This window comes from Palaemon carinicauda, chromosome 18 (assembly GCF_036898095.1).
Source record: "Palaemon carinicauda isolate YSFRI2023 chromosome 18, ASM3689809v2, whole genome shotgun sequence".
Taxonomy (NCBI): Eukaryota; Metazoa; Arthropoda; class Malacostraca; order Decapoda; family Palaemonidae; genus Palaemon; species Palaemon carinicauda.
Window position 1 is genome coordinate 106,822,107 of NC_090742.1, and position 15,000 is coordinate 106,837,106.

Below are 15,000 nucleotides of genomic sequence, written 5' to 3' on the forward strand. Positions count from 1 at the left end.
CAACAATGTCCGTATCCGCCGTAACGACGCACCCCTACGCCGACCTCCTACGAGAGTTTCCCGAGGTTTTCAAGCCCGAGCTCCGACACTCGCCAGGTTCCCCATCCAAGCATGGTATCTACCACCACATCACAACGACAGGACCTCCCACTCACGCCAAATTCCGCCGCCTCCCGCCTCAGAAACTGAAGGATGCCAAACGCGACTTCGAGGACATGGAACGCATGGGTATCTGTAAGAAAGCATCGAGCCCCTGGGCATCACCCCTGCACATGGTTAAAAAGCCGGACGGGTCCTGGAGACCTTGCGGCGACTACAGGCGCCTCAACCTCATCACAACGCCTGATCATTACCCGCTGCCCAACATGCAGGACCTAACGAACGCGTTGCACGGCACAAAGTTTTTTACCAAGATGGACCTCCTCAAGTCTTATTTCCAGGTCCCCGTATTCCCGGAAGATATCCGAAAACTGCCATTATAACGCCGTTCGGATCCTACACCTTCGCATACTCAACCTTCGGTCTACGCAACGCCGGGGCAACCTTCCAACGACTAATGGATAGCATTCTGGGTGACCTACCTTTCTGCGTCTGCTACGTCGACGACATCCTGATATTCTCGAAAACCAAGGAGGAACACCGGGGACACGTCCGCACCGTCCTAAGGCGCCTACAGGAGAACGGCCTAGTCGTACGCTTCGACAAATGCACGTTCGGTGCGGAGGGAGTGGATTTCCTTGGTCACCGCGTATCCTCGCGCGGGGTAAAACCCATGACAACCAAGGTCGACGCCATCAGGAAGTTCCCAACGCCTACGACCATTCGCCAACTTCAGGAGTTCTTGGGAATGGTCAATTACTACAGGCGCTTCATCCCCAACATCGCACAAACCCTGTCACCCCTCGACGACGTCCTGAAAGGAAAAGCAAAAAAACTCGAGTGGGGTTTGCCCCAGCAACAGGCATTCGCTCGGACGAAGGATGCCCTTGCGAATGCCACCACCCTGGCTCATTTCGACGACAACGCGCCCCTGCGACTAACGACCGACGCCAGCAACGTCGCCTGTGGGGCTGTGCTTGAGCAACTCATCGATGGTTCTTCTCGACCGCTGGCATTCTTCAGCAAGAAATTGAAACACGCCGAAACAAGATACAGCACCTTCGATAGGGAACTCCTCGCCGTCTACCTCGCCGTCCGCCACTTCAGGCACATCTTGGAGGGTACCCCCTTCACAATCGCGACGGACCATCAACCCCTCGTACACGCCTTCACGAAATCGACGGACGCATGGTCCTCCCGACAACAACGTCATCTCGCATCAATCGCCGAATTCGGGTGCACCATACGTTACGTCCCAGGAAAGAAAAACCCAGTCGCGGACGCCCTTTCAAGGATTGAAATTGACGCGATCCACCTGGGAATCGACTACGCCAAGCTCGCAACCGAACAACGAACCGACCGAGAAGCACAGGATCACCTGACGGGGCCATTCGCACTCAAGATAAGTGCGATTCCCCTCAGACCAGCAGGAGTAACTATTCTTTGCGACACCAGCACGGGCCGCCCACGTCCCTGGGTACCAACCTCCTGCCGAAGGAAAATATTCGATATCATCCATGGACTTTCACACCCCTCAGGACGAACCACCGCTCGCCTTCTGTCTGAAAAGTTTGTCTGGCCAGGGATAAAAAAGGACGCCCGGGAATGGGCGAAGTCATGCATCAACTGCCAGTCAAGCAAAGTAAGCCGTCACACCGAATCGGGGGTAGGCGATTTTCCCCAGCCAAAAAGACATTTCGGCCATATACACATCGACGTCGTGGGACCATTGCCCCCTTCTGGATCCGCTCGCTACCTACTTACGATCATCGATCGCTCCACGAGGTGGTTGGAGGCATCGCCGATGACCGAAGCTACGACTCAAGCATGCGCCTAAGCCCTCCTGTCAAGCTGGGTGAGCAGGTTTGGCGTTCCTGACGACATCACGACTGACAGAGGCCCCGCTTTCCTCTCAGAAATATGGCTCGCTTTGGCGAACCTGATGGGGACGACGCTCCACAGCACCACGGCATACAACCCCGCGGCAAACGGCATGGTCGAAAGAACTCACCACGCCCTCAAGGCGTCCCTGATGGCGAGCTGCACCGACGGGGACTGGAAATCACGACTTCCTTGGGTACTCCTCGGCCTTCGCACCGCCCCTTGCGCAGACGGCGAACCTTCGCCCGCCGAAAAGGTTTACGAGGAAGCGCTCGCAGTTCCTGGCGAATTCTTTCCCTCATCAACAGACGACCGCAGCTGGATCACCTACGGGACATCGCCAGGAAGTTCAGGCCGTATCTCAAAACTTACCAGGACAGAACCAAGCACTTCAAGCCAAAAAGCCTGGATGACTGCAGGTACGTTTTCGTCCGTGTCGACGCTCATCGACAACCACTGACTAGACCTTATCGAGGTCCCTACCGGGTAATTAAAAAGACAACGAAAGCCTTCCTTCTCGACGTCCATGGCCAAGAGGACTGGGTCTCAATAGACCGCGTGAAACCAGCGTTTCTCGAAGGAAGCGACACCGCCTCCGCTGGACCTGGCAGATCCAGAGTTCCACCTCAAAACAAGCCACCCAACGAAAGAAAAATCATCAAACGACGACAAGAGGAAGAGATCCTTACACCGACCGCCAGCGCGCCCCTCCGTTCAAAAACAAGAGGAACCCTCCGACGCCCGAAAAGATACGAAGATTGATCATCAGCCCTCTACGCCGCCCGATGTCTTGGGGGGGGGGGGGAGTACTTGTAAGGACACCGATCCCTTCGTCGTCCAGAAAATAGACAAACTACTTATTCATTTAAATTCTCTCTTCGCCACACTGTGGTTTCCTATGTATATATATTCCGCTCTACCAGAGCTACATTTTGATATATGTATCATTTCATAACATGTTTCTGTTAACCCATAATTCATATATTTGTAAGTGTAAGAAAACACATATATTTTGGCGGGCACTTCAATCTGATTTGGCGCCAACGTCATCCTACCTTTCGGTCCGCACCTTGTAATATACTTCCGTGCACATTCGAATAAAGTATAAGTTGATCTTGGTGACGCTTGTCTCACTGTCTTTACAATATATATATATATATATATATATATATATATATATATATATATATATATACATATATTAGTATGTGTGACATTATCCTGGTAATAATGTCAGGCAATCTATTGCTTGACATTACATATATATATATATATATATATATATATATATATATATATATATATATATATTCATATAGGTGCACACACACACACACACACACACACACATATATATATATATATATATATATATATATATATATATATATATATATATATATATATATATATACACACACACATTTATATAAGTGCATACACACATAATATATATATATGTATATATATACATATATATATATACTGTATATATATATATATATATATATATATATATATATATATATATTCATATTTATATAAGTGCACACACGCACTTATATATATATATATATATATATATATATATATATATATATATATATATATATATATATATAAAATCATAAAGAGTCGACTCTGTCAAGAATTAGAAAAGATTAGAACCACTAGATTACATGCTCTCATTTCATGTAGGCTTCCATCCCAATGCGCACATACTGACAAATAGCCCATCAAAAGTTTCTTTCCAGTATAGGTATTTTCAAATGTATCTCTAATTATGAGAGCTTGCAGGGATGATGTTTGTGACCTGTGCAAAGAAAATAATACAGAACATTTTGGAACATGAAGAGAACTTCAGAGGACGGCCATTAATCAAAGATATGGTTGGAAAAGCAAAACAGGTTGTCATAACTAATTTCATCACAACCGAATTCAGTGTTAATGGGAATAATAAAATTACTCTTAAACTTACATCATGAAAGGCAGTTGTTTATGGTCAAAGAACAGAATAAAGTCTTGGAAAGAGGCCTAAGACCACTATCATTGTTTTAGGCTATGCCTAAAATGTAGCTTTTATTAAAAATGATGATGGTTGGTACCAAAAATACCAGACATAGAAATTTTTAAAGTAAAACCTATGCGTTGAAAACTACACGCAAAATACCGATCAAAATAATTTCATAATATATCGATATTAGAAAATTCTATGTGATTTTTTTAATTATAAAACCATCAAAACTTTATTTATTTTCAGAAATTAATGTGAATGATACTTTTGTAAAAATAACATATAATAATTAGGTGATTTTATTACTCATATTTGGGATAACTAATTGTATAAGCAATTTTGTCCCTGAAATCGAGGAGGTAATTTGCTTGTGTGCAAATTGCTGTGAGTGAGAGGAGCAGAGGTAATCCCAAGTGTTTCAAGAATCTATAGACAATTTAAATACGCTAATTAAAGAATAAAATCAGTTAGATGAAAGCCACAGAAAAGGAAACAAGGCAGAGGGCCAAAATAGAAAGAAACATTAGAAAATAGCTTACAACATTCAGTTAAGAGTCAGTTGCCTGACATAAAGTAGGACTGTTTTGCCACCTCGTTCGGTTGAAGAAGATTCTTCAAATGCTCCTACATCAAAGCATAAAAACCTCGTCATGTTTTCCTTTGAAATGCTTTCAACTCTTTTGGACCAAGGATTAGGCTACGTCGACGACATTTCAATTTTGTTTTTTCACTTTTTTCCGTCATTATTATTATTATCATTATTTCCAACAGGAGTTGCAGCAGATTAAGTGAGGATACAAAAGCAAAAGCACCATCTAGACTCTAGAGCCTCCTCAACCATCACGGGACAGATGATCCTCCTGTATCAAACATAAAAGCTTTACTTAACCAAGATCTGTAGACCTTAATCAAGACCTTGGTATTATCTATGAGCTACGTGAAGTGACCCAAATTATGAAGAAAGAAAGTCAGTGTTAAGAGATGGCGGTTTTCTTCGTGGCGTCAAATTCCCGGACGGACGAGATGCCATTTTTCTTTTAGTCTCTGTCACAATAACCATATCTCCTAAAGGCAGATTACCTTAATTTACATTTGCTGCATAGTAAGTTTTCATTTAAGTGAAGGCAAATTCTCTCTCTCTCTCTCTCTCTCTCTCTCTCTCTCTCTCTCTCTCTCTCTCTCTCTCTCTCTCTCTCTCTAAGTCCTAAATTTGAATAAAGTGATCAAGAACAGTTCTCTTTATCTCTTTCACAAAATAAGAAAAAAGTCAATAATGAGAGGAGTAATTTTTAAAAGAAATACCATTCGAACATCCGAGTAAAGAGAGAAAACAGAGTCATGGCTTCTGCAATATATCAATATGTTTTAAACGTTGCATTGTAGGCCTATATGACATTACAGCTTCTGCATCTACATGCTTTAAACGTGCATTGTAGGCATATCTGACATTACAGTCAGCAGGAACATCGTTGCTTTTGTGCATTATTCTAAAATCCAGCATTTGTATTCCTCCTGTTTCTTCAGTAGCAGCAAATATGATCTATTTCAGTGTACAAACGATTACGCAATTTCCCTTAAATTTAGATAACTTCAGATTCCGAGGGGAAAAAATTAATTAAAAGAAACTATTTTGGTGAAGTTACTTTTCATGAATTAAACGGACCAGTTTTAATATTTTCATATTTTATAGAGTTTGAATTGAAATTCATTATATATATGGTCTTCATCTCTTCCTAGGCCTATTGACCCTCAGCCACGGTTACATTTCGCCAGTCGTCTCTATCTCGAGTTTTTAAATCAATACTTCTCTTTTCATCATCATTCGTCATCTCCTACTTCACGCTTCACATTTTGTAAAATGGAAGTGTCCAAAGAATTGTATCAAACATGGTCTATAAATATTTTTTGGACTTTAGACAGTTATAATTACGAACAAAACAGTTATAGTGAAATCTTTGAAATTATTTGTGACTGTTCGATAGATATTCTAGGTTGGATATTCAAGTTAGGGAATGGAAATATTCATAGGACTAACAAATATGGAGTACGGAAGTTGGGGGTGAAAAGTATTTTATCTTTAAAGCACATCTCAGTGACACAGTGTTCAGAATAAATTTCCGACCCCTGAAAGATGTACTTCATATTGTATTTGTAGATATGTTTCAATCGTTTTATACTTATTGTAACACCAGAGAACCCGCTGCTTCCAAATAAGCTATTGCCGAGCCGTAATTGAAAACAAGGTTCTTAACAGCTATGCTCTCATTACAAAGGATCGACTATAGATGGGTTTAGCTATTCAAGTAACTGTCTGCATCTTTCAACCTCATTATTCCCATTGTATAGCAGGGTCGCCCGCTCGAGTTAACTCTCTCCATCTATTAATTTTATTTTCCTCTTTTGTACAGGACCTAAACACAGAATTTTGATATATGATTTTATAAATAAACTATTCATTTGAAATCATATCAAAATAGAAATAGTATTATTCAATTTTGTCCTTTAAAAGTTAATAGAGAGATTCATATTATGTTGACTCGAAAATTAAGCAAAGGAAAAATGAGCTTTAACAAGAGAGGAATCTGATATAGTATTATTTTGCGGTCGTCACAATACCCAATAACTCTCGCAATAGCATCAGCGGGTGCCTACCCTCGGCCATAAAACTACTGATTTATTTGCTAAAAAAAATATCAAAAATTCATAAATAACTATAATGATGATTATTGTTAAAAGCAACTAGATTCCTAATTATTAACCTTTGTAAGAAATTATGAATTTTTCAACAAATCTATAAACTTTGCATAAAATGTTTGAGTCTTCTTAAATAGAGAATATTTTCCGACAAGTAATGGCAGTGATATCTGTATCGTCCTGGATAACTTAAAGTAAAGAGATTCGGGTTTTCCGAGAGTCCTGGGTCGGGTCAAGCCCTAAGAAATCGACTCCGTTGAGGATCCTTCCTCTTGGGTGTCTTCCAATTCAGGACTACCTCTCGGTTTGGGGTTCCGAGACAGGAAGGATAAAAAGATAGTATCCTGCAACTGACGTCCCCCGGTTATCCAGCAAAACAGCAACAGGCTTTCTTTGGTCTGTTGTTGAATTCTCTTCTTCCTTCTCTTCTCTTCTCTCTCTCTCTCTCTCTCTCTCTCTCTCTCTCTCTCTCTCTCTCTCTCTTATAATTATTTATTTTTGCATTGGGCAAGCGTTGTTCGTAAGTTGCTACTTAGTAATAAACCTTATATTTCACTTAGGAGATATGTGTATGTATGAAACAACGGTGGTCAACTGCTATGAAAAATTCTATCATTGAAAAATATTGGATCGTTAAAAAAATCGTGCTAGAATATTTCAGAACAAAAAATAAATACGGTAATGTAGCCCGAATCCCTCTAAATACCGTGATTCCTGGAACTGAGTGGGAAAGAGGGCATCAAGAGGGAAAATAATTCAAGCTTAGTCCTGTTTTCTAATAATAACAATTTATGCATTTGGGTTATGAATTCAAAGTTATTCAATTTTGCTTGTGTCGTTTTGTGTATAAAGCAAAAGTTAGTTGGGGTCGTGGTTTCGAAACTTGCAATAAATCATTATAAGCCAAATTTCAGGTTATAGTCAAAGCTGCCTATATACTGTAGGTCCAATCTCTCGTGGGGTTTATTCAGGGAGAAGAAATAATGATAAATAAATAAGCGAGGTAGTGTGTTATATTTGCTATTAAAACTATAATTAATTCTACCTCTATTATTTAATTTTACTTCACGAATGGAAGTCTATAATACGGTCAGACATATTAACCCAAAGCTGTAATGTGCAGATTCTACAATAGAAACGTATCTCGAATAATAATAATAATAATAATAATAATAATAATAATAATAATAATAATAATAATAATAATAATAATAATAATAAGGCTCTTTAGTCTTGGCTTTATAACATACTAGGGCATGGCTATATGTCAGATGGCATCAATAAATATTTGCATCAAATCTTATAACTTAATACAGGTGTCTATCTGGGCATAAAGTTACGATTTGTAAAATTTCTCCACAGTCTCTTCTTCATTTTATTTTTAGCCCTATAAGTTTAATAAGAATTATAAAATCAGAAGTGCGAACTTCAAGTCACATATAACAGTAAGGCGAGGAGGGGCAAACTGAGCATTCAAACCTTCACAAGTCGGGGTTAACTAAATAATAAGTAAATCTCAAAAGACGAAACTTTCTAAGGACATTAATGAACCAGGTAATAGACAATGATTAAGACTGATAATACAAATATTATACTTTAAGTAAATAGTAGACAACAACAATTCATTAAAACATATGTAGGCTATAATTCTTTGTAATACATAGGCCTATGTGAATAATAAAACACGCAAATTCCAGTAAAACAATTGGAATAAAAACAATTTCATCTTTTAAAAGACGTCATTTTTTTCTTGGTGTAATATACTTAGGCAAACTATATATATATATGTATATATATATATATATATATATATATATATATATATATATATATATATATATATATATATATATAGTTGTTTATCCTCCTGGGAATAATGTCAAGCAATCTATTACAAATATTTTCCTCACGCACAGACTCCCAAGATGATAAGCATTCGCTAATGATTGCTTGTCTACTATTGCGAACGGGAAACGATTATGAAAATGAACGCTTGGTTATGAAATTGAGTTAACTCTGTTTCCTTCTTCGGTTGTGTAGCTGTATACTGTACATATAGGCAGTAAGACTATGCTTAATGGCCACATATTATTCATCTTGCTGCCTGAAATAGTACACTATAAACCTCGTATCTGTGGCCGCACAGTGCTGTGTAGGTCAGACCAAAACAGTGGCATTCTCGTCGACTGCAGCATTCCGACTTGCACCTACAATTAGTCTGCTACCGGCAACTCTCTGCAATGGGTGGAAGCTTTATCCAAATTATCTTTTCTTAGTCTAGCACAAGTTTAAGGGAATTTTTCCTTTCCTTGTCACCCTGAGTTTCACCCCACATCCTCACTTTGATCTAGTTTCAGCTTTCATACTAAATGGCCAGTAGAAATAAAAAAACATTGTCTGCTCTCTTGTATTTGGTAGAGTGTGCTTCAATTGTAAGAAGTACATCGAGCATTGCTTACTCTTCAAAGATTTTTGAACTTCATGAGGGCCAATCACCTACTAATGCTACACCAGGGTTGTAACTTGGCTCTCAAGAATAGTAATGAGGTGGGGTTTTTGACATGTGTGGAGCTTTCTGTTATCATTGGAGGGAAGAAGTCTGTGATTGGTTCTCATGACGGAAGAACTCCTTCAAGTCATACTCTCTGCCCTGGCATGATATGAACAGCTTGGAGAACAGACGATTGTTTGCTTTGAAGAGTCAACAGATACTGATACCTGTAGTAGAAAGTCAACCCTGTTCCTTTTGATTTGTTCATAGATGGTGGATTCTTCTTTTCTTCCCCGTCTCTTAATAAACTCCTGGAAATTGACATTTCCTTTCTCAAAGTGTGTGCTAACCAGCTCTGAAAAAACTTCAGTGAGCAATGTTCTTTGCATCAAGTGAAAGCAGGTCTCAACTCTCAGCCTGGAGAAGATTGCTCACATCTTGCATGCCTTGTGAGAGCTTTTATATTCTCTCAAGGAACACTGTGCTCGTTCTGTTTTGTCATGCTGGATGGTGTGTTTAGAAGCCCCTTGATCCCACTTCTTGCCTCATACTGTGTACCCGAGTGGCTGACTTCAGGACCAGCTACCTTCAGTACTGATAGGTCTTCAGTCATGCCCATTGCACTCCCGCCTCCCTTGATGACAGTGATGGACCCAGAACAAAAAGCATCTCATTTATTGCATGGAAGAGGGAAATATTAGTCACATAGTATAGCCATTATGTTTTTGTGGTTGTTATGCACATGGTGATTTGAGCTCTTCACTCTTCTTCTTTTGGCAAGGACAACAATTGCTTCAGTCAGTCTGGAATTTACAGCCCTGGGTCTGTTACTTGCCATCTTGGTGAATGGCATTCAAGGTATCATACTATGGTGATTATCTTTATTCCGTGAATCGAAGCCGAGGATTTATCCTTTTACCACCTTGATCTCAATCATTTAGAATAAGGTATGAGATACGACTAGGTTCGAGAATAAATATAAATGACTTACACCTAGCCTGATCGTTCATACAGTATCGTTCAAGTCCTTTGCAGTCTGTTCAGCAACCAAGACACTACATGCAAAGGGCTATAAACCTGTTAATCTTAGCTCGGCTCTCCTGCCCTGGTACAACCGGTAATATATGGTTGCTAATTGATCCAGGGCTTATTAGACAGCATCTGGGACGCTAAAATAATGATTTAGGCACAATAAATAATCATTCGGCTGATGTTGAGCCCCATACTGAGGTTCACAACAGTGGTGCCATCCAGCGTGTCCAGATTGAGTGTTGACATTGCTCTACTGCTATGAGGAAGTCAATGGGTAAGTACATATTTCTAAATTCGGATTCTACGCAGTAAAAAAAAAAAAAAATGTATGATTTGACATCAAGAGCATTCAGATAGGGCAAGTCTTTGCGATCTTATTGCGAAATGCAATATTTCTGAAAATTCAATGGCATCCTTTTTATTAAAAAGAGCAATCCCCGATGAGTCTGTTTGCTAATTTTGGTGTCTGGTTCCGGAAATGGAAGATTCTCCGGAAAATTTTCTGATATCTTCTCCACTATCAGTAGAAGCATCAAATAATGATTACCAAAGTATTTGAAAAAAAGAGGATAAGTAAAAACTATCATTAATTAAACATAACTGAAATCTGTTGGTGAAATTTGATACCAAATACTTTGAAAAGATAAGTAATTGACAACAACTGCAATAATAATAATAATAATAATAATAATAATAATAATAATAATAATAATAATAATAATAATAAATTCAACTGAATGATAAAGCAAGCAAGGAGGTAAAAATTATAATAAGCAAAACTTGAAGTACTCTTAAACTGTGCATGAATATCGCTCAAAAGAAAAAAACGAAAAGATATTAGTGCTTTGGCCGGCTATGGCCAATCCTCAGTCTATACAATACATTCCTCCCAAGAGCTTGACTCTGACATGTTTAGTTTATTAAATTAATCCCCAAAAATACATCATTTCACCATGCCCGCAAAGTCCTTTGCCATTACTATCAATATTACTAACAATGGGATTTAATTTCTGTGTACTGCTTGGCATAACCGGGTTCAAGTCCCATTGATTTCGATCGTGGCGTTAGATAATTGAATTTCAGGATATCAAAAATTATTTCTTGGGTAGGTGTAAGTAGTGTGGAATGACCCTCAAATATCCTAGCATTTGGCATAATGGTCTAAATGACACAGACAACTGCTAACACTGTGAGCCTGTGCAAATAAAATTAGGCTTGCAATGGAATAGTTTAATGAACAATCCCTTTCCAGAGAGTCAAGCTTTATAACAGAAGACTAGCAGTGCCCATTTAATCCAATTTTGAAAAAGGGAAAAATCATACATCTTAGCATTTTTTTTAATGAGTCTTTGGAAAAAAAAAATTAAGATCCAGAGGGAGGTTTTTTTATGGTATGATACAAAATTCTCCATCCACTGTTATGAAATACTTCTTGTTGCTAATTATTATTTCTGGACTGATCCACTATCCCATCTAATTCACCCTGACTACAAGTAGAAAGGCGAGAGAAAAACAACAGGGCAGAAGAGAAGGAAAGAACAGAACCTCTGTAATATATATCTACGTGAAAAAAAAACGATCAATAACATACTCGTAAAAGTTAACAATTACTACAGCAGAGTTAGATAATTCAATATTCGACTGGTCTCGCACTCCCAGACACCTGTCGTCCAGAAAGGGGTGAAATGGAAATCTCTCTCAAACACCCGGACATCCATCAATTTATATGAGTGACTGTACGTGCCAAACCAGAAGAACAAATCGTTTAAATCAGGAAGGACACACTTAGAAATGGGTCTTGGTCTGAATCATGGACACAAATTCGTAGTTCGCAGACCATCAACCAAGATTTTGTGTACTGAAGAAACTGATATATTACTTATAACCAGTTTTGCTTCACCAATCAATGACGTTAAGTAATTTACACATTAAAGTATTTATCGTCCTTTTGGACATTTAAAAAAAAAAAAAAAAAAAAAAAAAAAAAAAAAAAAAAGTAAGTTAACAATTATCTTTACAATCAGGTAACACCGAAGACGTGTTTCTCCGTCTTCCCACCTTGAGCAAAACTGCAAGTAACTACTGCTACTTGGCAGACCGTAAAAAACAGACGAGGAACTAATAGTACTTATAAATAAGCGTTTTGCCATAACTAATGAGGTGATTAAAGTTGTTTGTCGACCGGATTATGAAAAATTAACTAATATACTTATTTTATTCAAATGAATTTGATCAACGATGGTATTTGGGGGAAAACATCGTTTATTTGAATAGGTTTAGAGACTGAATAAGCTTGTGTTTTAACAAATATTTTCTTTGAGAGAGAGAGAGAGAGAGAGAGAGAGAGAGAGAGAGAGAGAGAGAGAGAGAGAGAGAGAGAGTTCTCGGCAATACTGGTTGATTAATTTGGTAGGTAAGACCTAATTTGTATAAAAGCTGTTGATCCTATGAGAGAGAGAGAGAGAGAGAGAGAGAGAGAGAGAGAGAGAGAGAGAGAGAGAGAGAGAGAGAGAGAGAGAGAGAGAGAATTTTATCTGCTAATCAGAAATTCCAAGCCTATCACTGCTTTACACTAAAGGGCCACGTTCATAAGCCAAGCAAAGCAACGGCAAAACAGCCAACACAAAAGCGTTAGAACAGTCACGTTTATTCGAGCCTTTTTAGACAAAACATGATTAATCTTACGGTCACAAAGTTGTCAATGATTAACATTATGGTTCCCACCAGGCTCCTAGAGGTCTGATTCACATCAAAAGCTTGTGTTATGTAACCTGCACACAGCGTTAAAACAATTGAACTCACTTGACCGAAGATACAGCTAATTATATTTCCCTTGATGTATTTGAGGACAATTTGCCCTTAAGGTATGAAAAGGCAAAAATCAATAGAGTTTACAGTCAAACCTTCGATTAAAGTTGCTTCGTCCACGAAGTATTAAAGACAGTATTGACGCTTTATGCAATTTTGTGGATCACTAACAACCAGTTTTATTTCATCAAAATGATATTTCCGCAGAAATTTCCACAGGAAACTATTCATCATTATTGATTCAAAAGTTAATACATTCACAACAAAATTAACTTATTACCTTTACATTAAACTAAATAAGACTTCCTATTTTCAGATTACAAACTGATCTAAGAAAAATAGCTGACAACGAATAGGCTTGTCGTCTTAACGAAGAGCAAATATGTTGAAAACCACTTTTGTCTGACTGGTCGAAAAACAGACTTGGGAACCGCCCCCCTCCCCCACTAAGAGTTTAGTCATTAACTAATACTTTGAATATTTGAATACGCCTGTCCACTAGTGAATGATAGAAATATGTTGATGACGGTTTAATACAAATTAAGTCGTATCAACAAAGGCTTTCCAATGAATAGTTTCTCAAATATCAGAATTACACAAGAAATGCGTCATAACTTATTACGATTCTGCCGGAACCAACACATGAAAACTAACAGTAAATATTTCATTGCAAATATGGCGAAGATAAATACTAAACCTAAAAAGTACCTGTTTCAAAACGAAAGCATTTGACAATAAACACGAAATATATGATATGCAAAATACCTTAGAATGTACACGATAAACTGACCTTTTAAGCTCTGCAGGGCGTAGGTGTCCTCTGTGCGTGACAGGGGCAGAAAAAAAACAGCCCTGTAAGTAAAGTTCCTTAATGGAACCAAATGTATGAGAAACTCTTAATGACAAGGTTTTTTTTTTTTTTTTCATCGAAATGTCGCCAGTAATTTCCCCCTGAAGGTAATCATCACTTAGTAACAAAATTAATTCATGCAAAATAAATACAATCGTTTACCGTGATACTGAACGAAGACTGTTGAATGTATTAATTACTGAATAAGGCTTCCCATTTTTAGATTAAAAATGGCTTTTTTTTTCCCCAAATTCACTTATACCGAGTAGATCAGCCCTCTTAAACGAAGAAAAAATATACAGAAAACCAGTTCTGTCTGGTTGGTCGAAAAACAGGCAAGGAACCACACACCCCCTTACAGTAAGAGTTAATTAGTCATTGCTAATGAGATACTTATACCTGTTCGCTAATGGAATATGAGAAAAAAAAACCCGAGTTCCATAAAAAAATATATCTTATCTGTAAAGGTTTTCCCAAGAATATATCCTAAAAACTTAAATAAAAAGCCGTGTTCCTACTAGTGCTTTTATCATGGCAATGTCCTCCTTTAATTTAAACTGAATTTCAATGTATAGGTGGTATGGAGTCCCTTAAAGATAAGAAAATAATCCTCTTATTCTACCAAACACTTCTGTGTATGTGCATGTGTTGAGATGACTTAATCTAAACTTACAAATAATTTATATCTTGGGATATACTTCCAAATGTTTAATTTTTCAATGGATTTGATGCTTACTGCCTTCCTGTATTTAGTTGAGAGAGAGAGAGAGAGAGAGAGAGAGAGAGAGAGAGAGAGAGAGAGAGAGAGAGAGAGAGAGAGAGACTAATTGATGGGCGCAGCTGGCAAAGGACTTTTAAACTCATGGAAAGCGCGCGCGCGCGCGCGAGAGAGAGAGAGAGAGAGAGAGAGAGTGTGTGTGTGTGTGTGTGTGTGAGCCTAATTGGTGGGCATAGCTGGTAAAGGACTTTCAAACTCATGGAAAGCGAGACAATGATTGTTTCGTAAAATCAAAATGATTAATATTTGTCCCGTGGATTGTATGTATTTGCATTCTAATGAATGATATGTGTATTAAACAGTATATGTATGAGCTATAACAAAGAATTAATTTTTTGTATTAGTAAAATTAG

The 15,000-nt window shown here is 38.3% G+C and overlaps 1 long non-coding RNA gene across 1 annotated transcript in view; it reads right to left on the bottom strand.

The window, feature by feature from the left end:
* The window catches only part of LOC137657139 (uncharacterized), a 45,820-nt gene that overhangs the window by 30,016 nt on the left and 804 nt on the right, over positions 1 to 15,000 (bottom strand). The window lies entirely within an intron of this gene.